This window comes from Callorhinus ursinus, unplaced genomic scaffold (genome assembly GCF_003265705.2).
Source record: "Callorhinus ursinus isolate GAN/ISIS: 27379988/994484 unplaced genomic scaffold, GSC_fseal_2.0 scaffold1, whole genome shotgun sequence".
NCBI lineage: Eukaryota > Metazoa > Chordata > Mammalia > Carnivora > Otariidae > Callorhinus > Callorhinus ursinus.
The window spans coordinates 73,730,477-73,743,677 of record NW_027397063.1 but is presented as its reverse complement, the minus strand read 5'-3'; the positions used below and the strand labels follow the sequence as shown (position 1 = coordinate 73,743,677).

The following is a 13,201-nucleotide window of genomic DNA, read 5'->3' as shown; positions in this document are numbered from 1 at the left end:
TCTCTCTCTGTCAAATAAATAAATAAAATCTTTTAAAAAAATAAAAATAGGGCGCCTGGGTGGCTCAGTTGGTTAAGCGACTGCCTTCGGCTCAGGTCATGATCCAGGAGTCCCTGGATCGAGTCCCTCATCGGGCTCCCTGCTCGGCAGAGAGTCTGCTTCTCCCTCTGACCCTCCCCCCTCTCATGTGCTCTCTCTCTCTCATTCTCTCTGTCTCAAAAAAAAAAATCTTTAAAAATAAAAATAAAAATAAATAAAATAAAGATGATAATTGTATCCACTTCATAGGATTGGCAAGTGCCTAGGACATCAAAATTAATTTTAATTTTAATTTTCAGCTATAAATTTTAGCTATTAGCTATTACATTTGACCTTTAGTAACTGTGAATCTTTGACATACTAAATGATTCTATAATTAATATTTAATTTTTAAATTTTTATTTTAAGTTTTAAAAAGCCAAGCAATTAAAAATATTATGGATATCTGAGTTTCAGTGAAAAGAAATGTCCCGCTAAGCAAGGAGTCCGATGTGGGGCTTGATCCCAGGACCCTGGGATCATGACCTGAGTCGAAGGCAGACGCTTAACGAATGAGCCACCCAGGCGCCCCTCTAAAATACTTGTTTTAACTGTTATTGAACAGTACATTTCTTTTCACTGAAACTCAGATATCCTGGGATCATGACCTGAGCCACCCAGGCACCCCAAGCCTTGTAGAATTTTATATTTCTTTGCATATTGTTTTATTTTCTTAGTGTTTACAGTATTAAAATAATTTACTTGCAGCGGCACCCGGGTGACTCAGTTGGTTAAGGTCCGACTCTTGATTTCGGCTCAGGTTATATCTCAGGGTTGTGAGATCTAGCCCTGCAGAGGGCTCTGCTGCTGAGCGTGGAGCCTGCATAAGATTCTCTCTCCCTCTCCCTCTCCCTCCGGTCCCCCTCTCCCCTCCACATGCCTGCTCTCTCTTGCACTCTCTCTCTAAAACAAAACAAAACAAAATAGTTTACTTGCAGACTATTCCCTAAAATTCCTCTTGGGAATTTTTTGCAGTTTTTCTTCAAAAACCTACAAAACCGTTCCATTACCTAAGGAGGAATGTGGAATTATGAAGATTGAAGTTCTAATCTTAGCAACTACTGTTTACTACCCAAGTGATTATAAACAAGTTGCTTATCATATCTGATCCTTGATTATTTGTAAAATCCTAACAAAAACTTGATTCCGCACCCCCGAGGGTTATACATGCTGTCAGTTATTACTAGCTATTTGTCCACCAGAGAAAACTGCAACCATGAATGAATCCAACTATTTGTCTTCCTGCATCAAGCCTCCTAGAAGAGCTGGAGAAACTTGTGCACTGAGAACACTTGATACTAAAAGAAATTCTTGGTAGTCAACTTCACCTGGGCATTCAGCACCTCATTCTTTCAATTTATGCAATTGCTGTTTCAGATTCTCTTCACTCTTTGCAAACCTCTGACATCCCTTACAAGCCATCCTCAGCAAATGATCTCAGTGTTAGGGAGGAAATAGAATACCTGAGTTCTGAGCTTCCTGCCAGCAAACATTAGTGTTTCCATCCCACCACCAATGTTGTCCTTGTCATATCATAGTTCAGTTTGGAGTCCCATAGTCCCATGGTAGTTTAATAGAGCACAGGCTAAAGCATTTTTCCTAAAAATGGGATATTGTCCCATTCACTAGGGACTATGTTGTCCTTCCTCTTCCTAGACTGTGGGACTGCACATCACACTGGCTTCTTACTCCACCTGTCAGGCCACCCAGAGTTTGAGACTGGAAGTCACACACACACAATCGTTCAGCAACACAATGATCGATTTCCCCTCTGAGGGCTTCAGCTGGAGAAATTTTCTGCTGGGAAGCTCTGGGTTTCATCCTCAAGGAGAAAGCTGGGACCAGTGCTTTCAAAATTCAGACATGACATAAGGCATAGAGTGCTTTTCTGTTTCCTCAGTTATCATGTTTTTGTGAAGCCTCATTTAAACCTGCTTTTCTGTCTTTGACAGCATTTTCTACAAATGTGTTTTATTACCAAGTAGAGCTTTGCATTCATAAAGGCTAAAAATAACTTAACTATTCCCCTAATGTTATAAAAATGGGTCTCACCCACACACTAGGTTTTCCTGTACCCTGTGCTGATCCCTTCCAACGTATTTTGCTCACTCCTCCTCATGGTTCACTAGGCTGCATCCTCCATATCTGTAGCCACTTCCTTGGACACTGGGACTAGAGATAGAGCAATGGCCCCAGCGGACACTGGCTGGCTGGCTCATAGTTTCTCCTTCTAACTCACACCCTGGAGACTCAGATGCCCTTGAGTTCCCATGATTTATTGTTGAGTTATTTCCTCTTCTCTTCACCATCCTCTGATGGAAGTGTTGGTTTACCTAGAGACTTAAGCACCCCATAGAATCATGGATCCAAGCACATTGAGTACCTGTCAACTCAATACAGGTACTCATCCTGGCTGCCTCGTACATGTGTTGCAGCCCCCAATACCACCATTTAGCATCCTCACTAAATTGTTGCCCAACCTCTTTCTAACACTTCAGGAAGCTGGAAATCCATCACCTCCTGAAAGTAGCTTAATATAGTTTGAGTCGGCTGTCCATTAGAAAGTTCTTCCCTCTAAACAGAGCCAAAATATGTGCTTTCCCAAATAGCCCTCATAATTTTTCCCCAGGTTAATTTTGATCTTTGGAGCACAAGGGAAAAAAAATCTCACCTAGTCAACCCTTTTATATTTAAAATTGTTAATTTCCAGATTCATTTAATAAATTCTGACTAAGTGCCTTTTGTGTCATCTCTCATCTTCTCGTAAATGAAAACATATCTACATATTTCTCACAAGAGATTCTTGGGCTGGAACAAACTTTTCACTTTACCTTCCTCTTTTTAAAATTAATAATTGGCGGGGCGCCTGGGTGGCTCAGTCGTTAAGCGTCTGCCTTCGGCTCAGGTCATGATCCCAGGGTCCTGGGATCGAGCCCCGCATCAGGCTCCCTGCTCCGCGGGAAGCCTGCTTCTCCCTCTCTCACTCCCCTTGCTTGTGTTTCCTCTCTCGCTATGTCTCTCTCTGTCAAATAAACAAATAAAATCTTTAAAAAAAATAAAAAAATAAAATTAATAATTGGCATAGATACAGCTTCAGATTAAATCACTTAAATTTAGCAGAGCTGGAGCTCCTGGATAAATCAAAGGCTTCACACTCAAATGTCTGCAGGGGGCTGGCCCAGTGACATAAGTGAGTAAAAAAGTTGTAAGAAAAATAAGGAGAGGTAGAGACCCAGTGACGTGCAGTGCATATGCCCATCTAAAGCAGGTGGCCACTCGCTAGTTGCCACCAGAGGATAAGGCACAGGGTTACAATCTACTGATTTTTCAAGTGAAGGTGGAAATTTGGATCTGCATATGAAATTTCCTCAGAAAGCATCTAATTCAGATTTAAAACACTGCAAAACAAGACAAAGGAGCTGCCAGTTTAAGACCTCTCTTGTTTCTCTTCTATAAATTATAAATGTTAGTAGGCTTGATATTTGTATTTTGAATTTTTAATAACTTTTAATTTGAAATGTTTTTGGACATAGAAAAGTTATAAAAGTGGACAAAGAATTCCAATATTCTTTACCTAGATTTCTTAAATGTTACTATTCATAACACATTTATTTTATTCTCTGTATATAAATACGATTGCACATATCATATACTCACATAATGTTTTTCTGAAGCATTTGGCAGTAAGTTACTGACATTATGCCTCTTTACCCCTTAATATTTCAGCATGTGTTATCTAGAAACAAGAGCATTGTCTTACATCATAACACAATTATCAAAATCAAAAAATAACAGAGATGCAATATTGTTATTCAGATTTCACCAATTGTCCAACTAATGAACGTTTTACCAAAAAAAAAAAAAAAAGAAAGAAAAAAAATGGTTTACTGGTCCAGAACCGCATACAGCATCACATGTTGGATTTAATTGTTAAGTCTCTTTGGCCTCCTTCATTCTGGAACAGCTCCTCAGTTTTTGTCTTCCATGATTTTTAATAGGTTAGATGATGAAGTGATTTTTGGCATTCGTGAGTGTATCCATAATAGAGATCTCTTCATGTACTAAAAATACATGAGTAGAGGATGGTGCCAATCATTGAGAATGGAGGCCAGGTTTTTTATAGAACATCCCTCCATTGTTGTTGTTTTTCCAATACTTCTTCACACATAGATTCAGACTATCCATTTGGGGAAGAACCGCACAGAAGTGATGTGTCTGTCTCAGTGCATCGTATCAGGAGGCTGGGCAGGCTGCACTGTCAAGCATGTTGCCCTGGAGGTGGCTCGATCCCACAGAAGAACTCTGAGATCAGTGTAGTCAATCCAGAGGTCAGCACAAGTGTATTTACATCTGTACCCTCAGTCATTGCTTAATGGCTGTCTGCCAGGGGAACGTAAATCCTTAGATACTTAAGGTTTTACAAAAGTGAAGAATAGCTTAAGATTTGGTGTAAAGAACCTTCAGAACCTTCTTTTTAATTATTGTCCATATGCAAGCATAGAGTTTTTATTTCAAATTAAACAGGAACTAGGTTTGCAGATATGGTTTGCAGGGCTCTATCTCACCAGACTGAGAAAATAAAGCTTTCTTTTCTTTAAGGTAACAGAATCCATGCCTTTTGTGTTATTGTTAAGTCTAAATGCAATTTTGCAGCATGAAAACTGCAATGATCTGTAATTAGTTGGGACTCTTCATAGTTTGTGACATATCTGTTGCATGCTATCTGTTTTCAAAACTCACTGCTATTAGCTATGGGAGATTTTCTTAAAGCTGTAGGCTTTATGAAGATCAAGGCTGTATGTCATAGTTTCCTACTGGAAAGATTTCGGTTTTTTTAATTTTTTTATTAACATATAATGTATTATTTGTTTCAGGGGTACAGGTCTGTGATTCATCAGTGTTATAAAATACCCAGTGCTCATTATAACACATACCCTCCCCAGTGTCCATCACCCAGTTACCCCATCCCCCCAACCCCTTTAGTTTTAAAGTAGTGATAATCAGTGAATACATAACAGAACAATTTGCCTACTTATAGGCAAAAACAGAACTTGTTTCCCTACTTACATGTCCTGCACATAGAAGAATAATGCAGGAAATGTTTGTCTGGGTTCTTTGATTATCTAACTGGTATCTCTAGGAAGCTGAGGATCCCAAGTTTGTAAAGGCACAAAAATCTAATTAAAAATGAGACACTGAAAGGGATTTTATCATGAAGCAGTTTGATAATTCTGTAAGCTTAGAAGTGATTCAGTGTTAAAAGAATCACTGCTTAAAAGCTGTTTGTGGACCAGAATCTGAAACTAAATATGAGCAGTTCAGCATTTAGCTGTGTGCTTCAGAAATTGCTTGGTAGAACCTGTTTTTCTACAACATAATAATTTAAGCTTTGACTTTTAGATCCAAACAGCAATCCTGGCACTTGACTACCATATGGAAACAACTTGTTATGACTGCATTGTGGAAATGGTGTTCAAAATGAAACACACAGCATACAAGCTGAAATAGCACTTATAGTTGTTGGTATTGCAGGGAGAGCATTCAATATGTTAAATACAAGATATCTTTGTAAGTATCACCATATTTTTCAGAGGGCATTTTTAAACTAGTGATATTTGACGTATGGGAGAGAAAATAATTAGCCTGTTTAAGCCAATTGCCATGCATGAATATCTAGACATGATACTAAGACTTTCCTTTAATAAACTTTATATTTTAGAACAGTTTTAGATTCACAGAAAAATTGAGAAGATAGTTCAGAAAATTTCCATATACCTTCACCAGTTTCCCATATTATTAACATCTTGCAGTAATATGGTACATTTGTTAAAATTAATGGACCAACCAACCTTGATACAATATTATAAAGTCCAGAATTTACTCTGATTTTCTTAGTTTTTACCTAATGTCCTCTTTCTGTTCCAGGATCCCACCCAGGATACCCCATTACATTTAATTGTCATGTCTCCTTAAGCTCCTCTTGGCTATGATAGTTTCTTAAATTTTCCCTGTTTTTGATGACCTTGACAGTTTTTAGGAGTCAGAAATTATTGGTCAAATATTTAGTAGGATGTCCTTGTATTGGAATTTGATGTTTTTCTTAAGATTAGACTGGGGTTATGGGTTTTGGGTGGGGGGGGAGACCACAGAGGAAAAGTGCCATTTTCATCTCATTATATTAAAGATTATTCTGTTGATGTTGACTTTGGTCCCCTGGCTGAGGTTGTGTTTGTTAGGTTTCTTCAGGTAAAGTTACTCTGCTCACACCCCTCTTCCATACTTTATAGTCTTTGGAAGGAAGTCTCCATGCACAACCCACACTTAAGTAAGACTTTTCTTTTAACTTTCCAAAATGGATCCATATGCTTGTTTTGGATGAAGCAGATAAAAATGCTCAGTCCAGGGATTAAAGGTCAAATCCACAAGACCTACTAGAAAGTAAATACAAGTATTCAGGTGTGCACATGATTCATCTATAGCTGGCGGGTTGGGTTACTTGTTACAGTATAGCTGTGAAGTGCTATATTGTCCTTCCCCCTGCTGAAAGCAACTGTTTCCTACAATCTCTGTCTAGCTCAATTCTATAGTAAGACAGGGACGCTTGGTCTCAAACATTATTCCTCTATTATTATTATGAAAACTGTTATATCTACTTAATTGATATGTCAACATAATTAGTCGTCTCTCTTTATTTTTTTTTAAGGTTGGGTTGCTTTCTGCCTTAATGTCAATCAATATGTTGGAAGTTATAAAGAAGTTCAAATTCTGATGAAGAAGGAAGAATTGACCTATGAAACGGTCAATATTTTATAATATTTTTGAAAAGGGTAAATGTTTTTTTGTTGATACACATAAAAATTATGGCCAGAATTTTTACCTTCTTACTTAAGCTCTGTACTAAAATTGCAGAAACTAGTATCATGCCTTCATATTTGTAATAAAGCCAGCAAAGTAAACACAAGAAGAAAAATAACTATACCAGATAGTAGAAAAACTGAGATGAACCTCTTTCTTAAGTCCAGCATACTTTGTTCTAAGATTTGGGACGATAATATCTGTATTTAGGCAGAATTAATAGAATGAATTTCTAACTGGTCCCTTCCAATGATAGGATGAGAGTTAGAAATCAAATGGTTTTTTATTCTGACTCTGTTAGGAATTATCATTTTCCTTTCTGAAATACTGGAGGGAAGAAAATTGTATGTTCCTTGTGTCAAATGACAGACCACACATGCTGTTCTTTTTCGGAACACAATGCAAGGGTAAACTGGCTTCTGAGAAAACACATGCCAGGAATTTCAGTATCTGATGTGATAAGAGTAGTTCTTCCCTAGTATTGTTAGTTAAGACAGTGTTAACATCTAATTATTTCCTTAATAAACTGATGCAGGATCTAGTTACAATGTAGCTGTAAAGTGCTGCCTTGTCTTTGCCCCCTGCTCAAAATAAAGCTGTTACCTTTCTAGCCCTGTCCGCCATGGTGCTTAGCAGCCAGGGATGCATGGTCTCAGACATGTTTACCAAGTAAAACACTGACTTGAGGGACGCCTGGGTGGCTCGGTCATTAAGCATCTGCCTTCGGCTCAGGTCATGATACCAGGGTCCTGGGATCAAGCCCCGCGTCAGGCTCCCTGCTCAGCGGGAAGCCTGCTTCTCCCTTTCCCACTCCCCTTGCTTGTGTTCCCTTTCTCGCTGTGTCCCTCTCTGTCAAATAAATAAATAAAATCTTTAAAAAAAATAAACACTGACTTGATGGATGACTCTTGAGATTAAGGCTTATTCATATTTTGCAGGTGGTGACAGAAAGAAAGAGACATATCAAGAAGGAATTCATATAAGGGATAAACCACATTTTGATTACTACCGACTTACTGGTATTTCAATTCTTTATTTAATTGTATTTATCTACCACAGTTGGTGTTGAGGGGAAGATTTTTAGCAGTCTTGGTCAGCTCTAGCTGTGTGAGGGAATGAAGACCACACTCCACAGTGAGCTCTGTGATTTATGTGTGGTTCATGACTGTTTTAAGGCCTGAAAGATGTACAGCAGGTGCTTTTTGAATCAGAATTTGAATATCTACTATCATAATCTCGGGCTCATGATTTTTATAAACAACTAGTATCTATGGTTATAAACTATGAGCTGCCCACTACTTGTGAAAACTATATTCTCAGCTGACTATTTGTCATCTTCATTGAGTATTTGCTTTTATTCCGGTGAAATAAATGTACGTACTGTTGTCAAAGTGTGATTTTGTTAGCCAGACAACCTTTAAAATCAGGTATATGAATGAGTAAAATAATCTTATCACCCAGTAACGTGATAAGATGTATTTAAATTCTACTTGGGAAGATTCATGGTTGATCAGAACATAGTAGAACAAATGTGAAATGTAGCCCAGACTTTGGATTTTGTACAATTAATATTCAAAGGAAAAATCAATAATCCTGTTAGATCTGGTTGCCTTAGCTTACACATGAGTCTTTTTTTTTTTTTTTTGTCCTGTTATTCGTATCTCATGCTTCCTTGATGATTCTTCTATAATTAGGATTTTGTTAGCATTTTCTGGTAGAAATTTACATTGACCCTGGCTTGGGTATAGTGGTTTTATTACTAAATAAATTTAATTATGTCTTGCTACTAATGTAAAAAGAACTGTTTCAAGAAATACAGTAGTCAACACAAATAGGTGATGAGGCAGCATTCCGAAATGGCATTGGCCTGATTTAGGACATGGTTTCATGAGTGAAATAACATATTGTTTGGATTAAGAGTGAGTCAGTTTTTCCATATTTGTTTTTCTCTTGTCCTGCTCATTTGATCTTTTAAATTGCTCCAGCCAAGACATTTTTGATTGGCCATATTATCTGTTTTAGTAGAGAGCTGCAGTGGTAAATATATCCCAGCCCCTTGTGTTATAGTGTATGAGGTGAACTGAGCAGAAAGCAGTGATCAATATGGGTTACCATAACAGATATTTGGAGCTTCCTTATACACACACACTATAAAAAGTTTTAAGTCCTAGACCAAGTCTGTCCAATAGAACTTTCTGCAGTGATAGAAATATTCTATATCCGTGCTGCCCAACAAAGAAGTGACGGGCCGCCATGTGGCTATTGAAATGTGGTTAATGCAACTGATTAACTGTGTTTTCTATTTTATTTAATTTTAATTTCAATATCCACGTGTGGCTAGTGGCTATTACATTGGACAACGTAGTCCAAATAATAGCCAACATTCTAGAGTTTATATTTGCAGTTGGTAGTTCCAAAAGTGTGTCAAAATGAATTATGTAATTGTTCTTTGTGTTTAGGCCCTGGTGTTTACATCTGTCCCAGGCCAACAACTGCTCTTGGATGGCCCTCTTGGGGCTTTAATTTCACTACCACAAACACAATACTGCCATCTGCTTTATAAATAATAATGCTTAAGATGCCTAATAGAATCTGATTTTGCAGCCAAAGGAATCTTTTTGCACTAACTACAAAAGAAACCTTTTCTTTTTCTCTAGATATTGCGATTAGCATCTAGTTAGAAGCACTTTACGTATAATCCTGGCAAATAACAGCCACTGATGCTTAACAAGTAGCTCATATTGTTAGTAGTTCCTGTCGTCTTTATAAGCAATATTCTGATTAATAATTTTTTGTTGTTGTTCAGAATTGGCAGTGGAGGTTGATCTGGGAGCAAAGCTGTGGCCATAAACATTAAAGAAGACGAGCAGATTCTTCATGACATTGAGACTTTCTACAACATCACAGTGGAGGAAATGCCAATGAATGTGGCTTACAGCACTCGCTCTTGTGGACTAGGTGATAACAACGTGCATTGGGCTTTTTTATTTGGGAATATTTGAAGCTTGTCTCAAAGCTCATAACAGATCAGAAATACAGAATTTTGATAGAATGCTACTCTTACTCATGAGCTCATATGAGGAAGGTCATTGGCTTTATCGTCTTTAGAATTAGAATACTGAAGTTGGATATGAAAGGTGGGATTGTAAAAATCATTCTTAGAAGTTTATTTCCTAGTTCTGTGAAAATTGTTTTATATTGAGTGTTCTCTGTCATCTAACACTATACTTGTGGACTGGACAATATGTGCTGTATAAAAGGAGCCAATTCTATTAAACTAGTATATCTACTTTTATTGTGTGGTCATTAGACTGAATAGAACAAACTTGAAAATGATTTTTTTTAAGTATTTGAATTCTTTTTGTTTGGTATTGTGTTTTTATTCAGTAAAACATTTTATTAGTGATAAGTGTGCACTGGAGCCTTTTTTTTTAAGATTTTATATATTTATTTGAGAGAGAGAGCTCATGCTCTGGGGAGAAGCAGACTCCCCACTGAGCACAGAGCCCGACACGGGGCTCGATCTCAGGACCCCGAGATCATGACCTGAGCTGAAGTCAGACGCTCAAGAGACTGAGCCACCCAGGTGCCCTGCACCGGAGCCTTTTGCTAAGCACCAGGAACAATCATATCCTACGGCTGAATCCCAGAAAAATTGCCATATTGCATATTGAATACTCAATACATTATAATAAAGAATATTTTTCTTTAAAGTTGTTTGGTCCTTATTCCTTAAAGAATTATACTTTTTGCCATAATTCCATATTTTCCAAGAAAGAAAATAAAACAGCATTCTGTGATAAATATTTTATTCTCGTTACAGAATTACACGCAAAGGATACAACCCATGTGGCTTTTCATAAAAAGTTGTAATAGTTCCAAGTTAGCTGCTGTTTGGCCATGGCCCAAAGAGTAGTCAATTGGTCAATTGCAGATGTTCATCAGCAACATATGCTAAGCATTATCTGCTTCGTTGACAAAAGAGGAGTAACAGAATGTAAGATTTCTCCTTCTGGTGTGGCACACATTTCCTTGTATATACAAAGTAGCTACTTAACAGCAAGATTTTCTGTGTTAATAAACTAATTAATCAGTAAAGTTCTTTTTCCCATAACAGTAACATAGAGTTGCTATTATAGGTCCTATTAGGGAAAAATTGACACTGACTATGATCCTCGTTTCTTCTTACTCACAAATTACTTATTGAGCAATCTTTATGTTGATCACAGCTCAGAAGAACCACTGATAGGCGGTGACTATTCCACCAGTTGTTTTGATTGGTATCATACAGAAAAGACTATGGTGGTGAATTTCTAGGTGAAAACGGCCCCCATCCTTTCTCAGTCCTAGTACTGATGCTTGTCACTTTCATAAAACCACTGCTGTGACAAGTAAGGCAAGGGCTTGAATCCCTGGAAGTGTCAGATCAATTAAGTCACATCACTGTCTTCAGTAAGTAAATGTGCAAAAGGAAATCCTAAATAATGAGCTGCAAGGGATGCCATTTACCCCGATGTTCACTCCCTATGAAGACTAGAAGGAAGCGGGGGAGAACAGTGTAAAGATGGGACAAAAACAAACAAACATAACTTGCATTTGGAAGACGGATAACCACAAAATGTACTAGAAGGCCTTCCTTTCCCCTGTCTCATAATGTGGATCTTATTCAGAATCCTAGTCATCCGTTAGCTCCAACCAAGGACACCTTTGATGACTTCCTCGAACTCGTAGCACAAGGTACCGCTTCCTCCTCCACACCAGCTCCGTTCCCGGGCCTCGCTCCCACCCTTCCCCCTCTGTACCTGGCCCTCTGCTGTCCTCTTCACACTGCCTTTTGGCTTATGCTCTTCCAAGCATCAGAACGACTGCTCCCTGGATGTTTTCATTCCCATCACTCTGAAACTTCCATATGTTCAAAACCAAACTCCAGGGTATTTATCCCATTACCTTGAACTTCCTTCTCTTATCTAGACTTTGGCAATGGTCGCCAAACTTGTTTCCCTGCCCTTGGTCTTGATTTATCCAATCCATTTACCACTCAGCCCCCAGGATAATCTGATAAAAATACAAGATATTCAGTGGATTTCCTTCTGCCTCAGGATAAATTCTAAAGTACAAGGCTTCCCTGCTTTGGGTGCATATTTAAAACGTCATCACCAAACCTAGGATCATCTAGATTTTCTCCTGTTATTTTCTCGGAGTTCTATACTTTTGTGTTTCACATTTAGGTCTGTAGTTCATTTTGAGTTAATTTTAGTGAAGGGTTTGAGGTCTGTATGTAGATTCATTTTTACCCATGTGATGCCCAGTTGTTCCAGCACATTTGTTGAAAAGACTATCTTTTCTCTATTGTATTGCATTTGCTCCTTTGTTAAAGATCAGATGAGTATAGTTGACTTATTTATGTGGGTCTACTTCTAGACTCTTGTAAGGGAAACTCAGTTTTTTTCTCCTCTCAAAACTCCACTCTCACAACGTTTCACTTCTGACACTTCCAGTCATCAAATGTTGGGGTTTTTCCCACACAAAGCCGTTCTGCAACACCCAACTGGGTTTCCTAAAATTTAACTCAATTCGGACATTGTCTAACCTAGAGATAAAATAATATCCCACAAGTTAAGAGTTTGATTCCATAACACTGCCCCCGTACCCACACATTTCAGATGCCAAATGTAAGTCCAGACTATTTATGCTTCTGACCAACTGGCTATAAATTGGAGATTCCCAAGAGCACCTTTCTTGGGTTTGATTAATACACAAGAGTGGCTCACAGAACTCAGAAAAAACATTTTACTTACCAGCTTAAGACGATATAGGTCTTGCAAATACCAAGATTGCATTCTTTTATTATCTGAACTCTTAGCAAATATTATCACAATATTCACAGCATTAAAATTAGCACTCCTGCCACATAAAGCACAGTCAGGCCACGGGCCCAGCCAAAGATGGACTGTTAGCACCAACACATAGGACACACTGAGGTTGCATACTTCAGTTGCACCACGTAGATCCTACACGAATGGATAATGGATTATTGTGAACTGCAAATCATGACTGCCAACATCAGCAACCCCAGCTCTGCAAGACAGATAATCTAAGCCGTATCCATTCAACACTAAAAATAGTGTTGCTTTTGGGCCACTTGGGGGCTGCCGTCTGGACTTACACATTTTCCCCAACCTTCAGCACTTGTTGTCTAAAGCTGGGATTTTTCGCGTGCTAAGGCAGGAGTTTCCTAGAATGCAGGACTTATGCTAATTCAACAGTC

The 13,201-nt window shown here is 38.2% G+C and overlaps 1 long non-coding RNA gene and 2 other non-coding genes across 4 annotated transcripts in view; all 3 read left to right on the top strand.

The window, feature by feature from the left end:
* Positions 1 to 10,646, top strand: part of LOC112828676 (uncharacterized) — a 12,365-nt gene extending 1,719 nt beyond the window's left edge. Inside the window, exons 2-5 of one of the 2 annotated variants that reach the window (XR_003209569.2) lie at positions 5,479 to 5,646; positions 6,782 to 6,905; positions 7,872 to 7,952; positions 9,740 to 10,646. This is a non-coding gene — a long non-coding RNA (uncharacterized lncRNA). The remainder of the gene's footprint in view (positions 1 to 5,478; positions 5,647 to 6,781; positions 6,906 to 7,871; positions 7,953 to 9,739) is intronic. The other variant, XR_003209571.2, reaches the window with a different exon arrangement.
* LOC112834727 (small nucleolar RNA SNORA81) lies at positions 6,954 to 7,132 on the top strand. Its single transcript, XR_003211013.1, has one exon. It is a non-coding gene; the product is annotated as a small nucleolar RNA SNORA81 (small nucleolar RNA).
* LOC112834602 (small nucleolar RNA SNORA63) lies at positions 7,463 to 7,593 on the top strand. The gene has a single exon (XR_003210959.1). It is a non-coding gene; the product is annotated as a small nucleolar RNA SNORA63 (small nucleolar RNA).
* Positions 10,647 to 13,201: the final 2,555 nt, after the last annotated feature.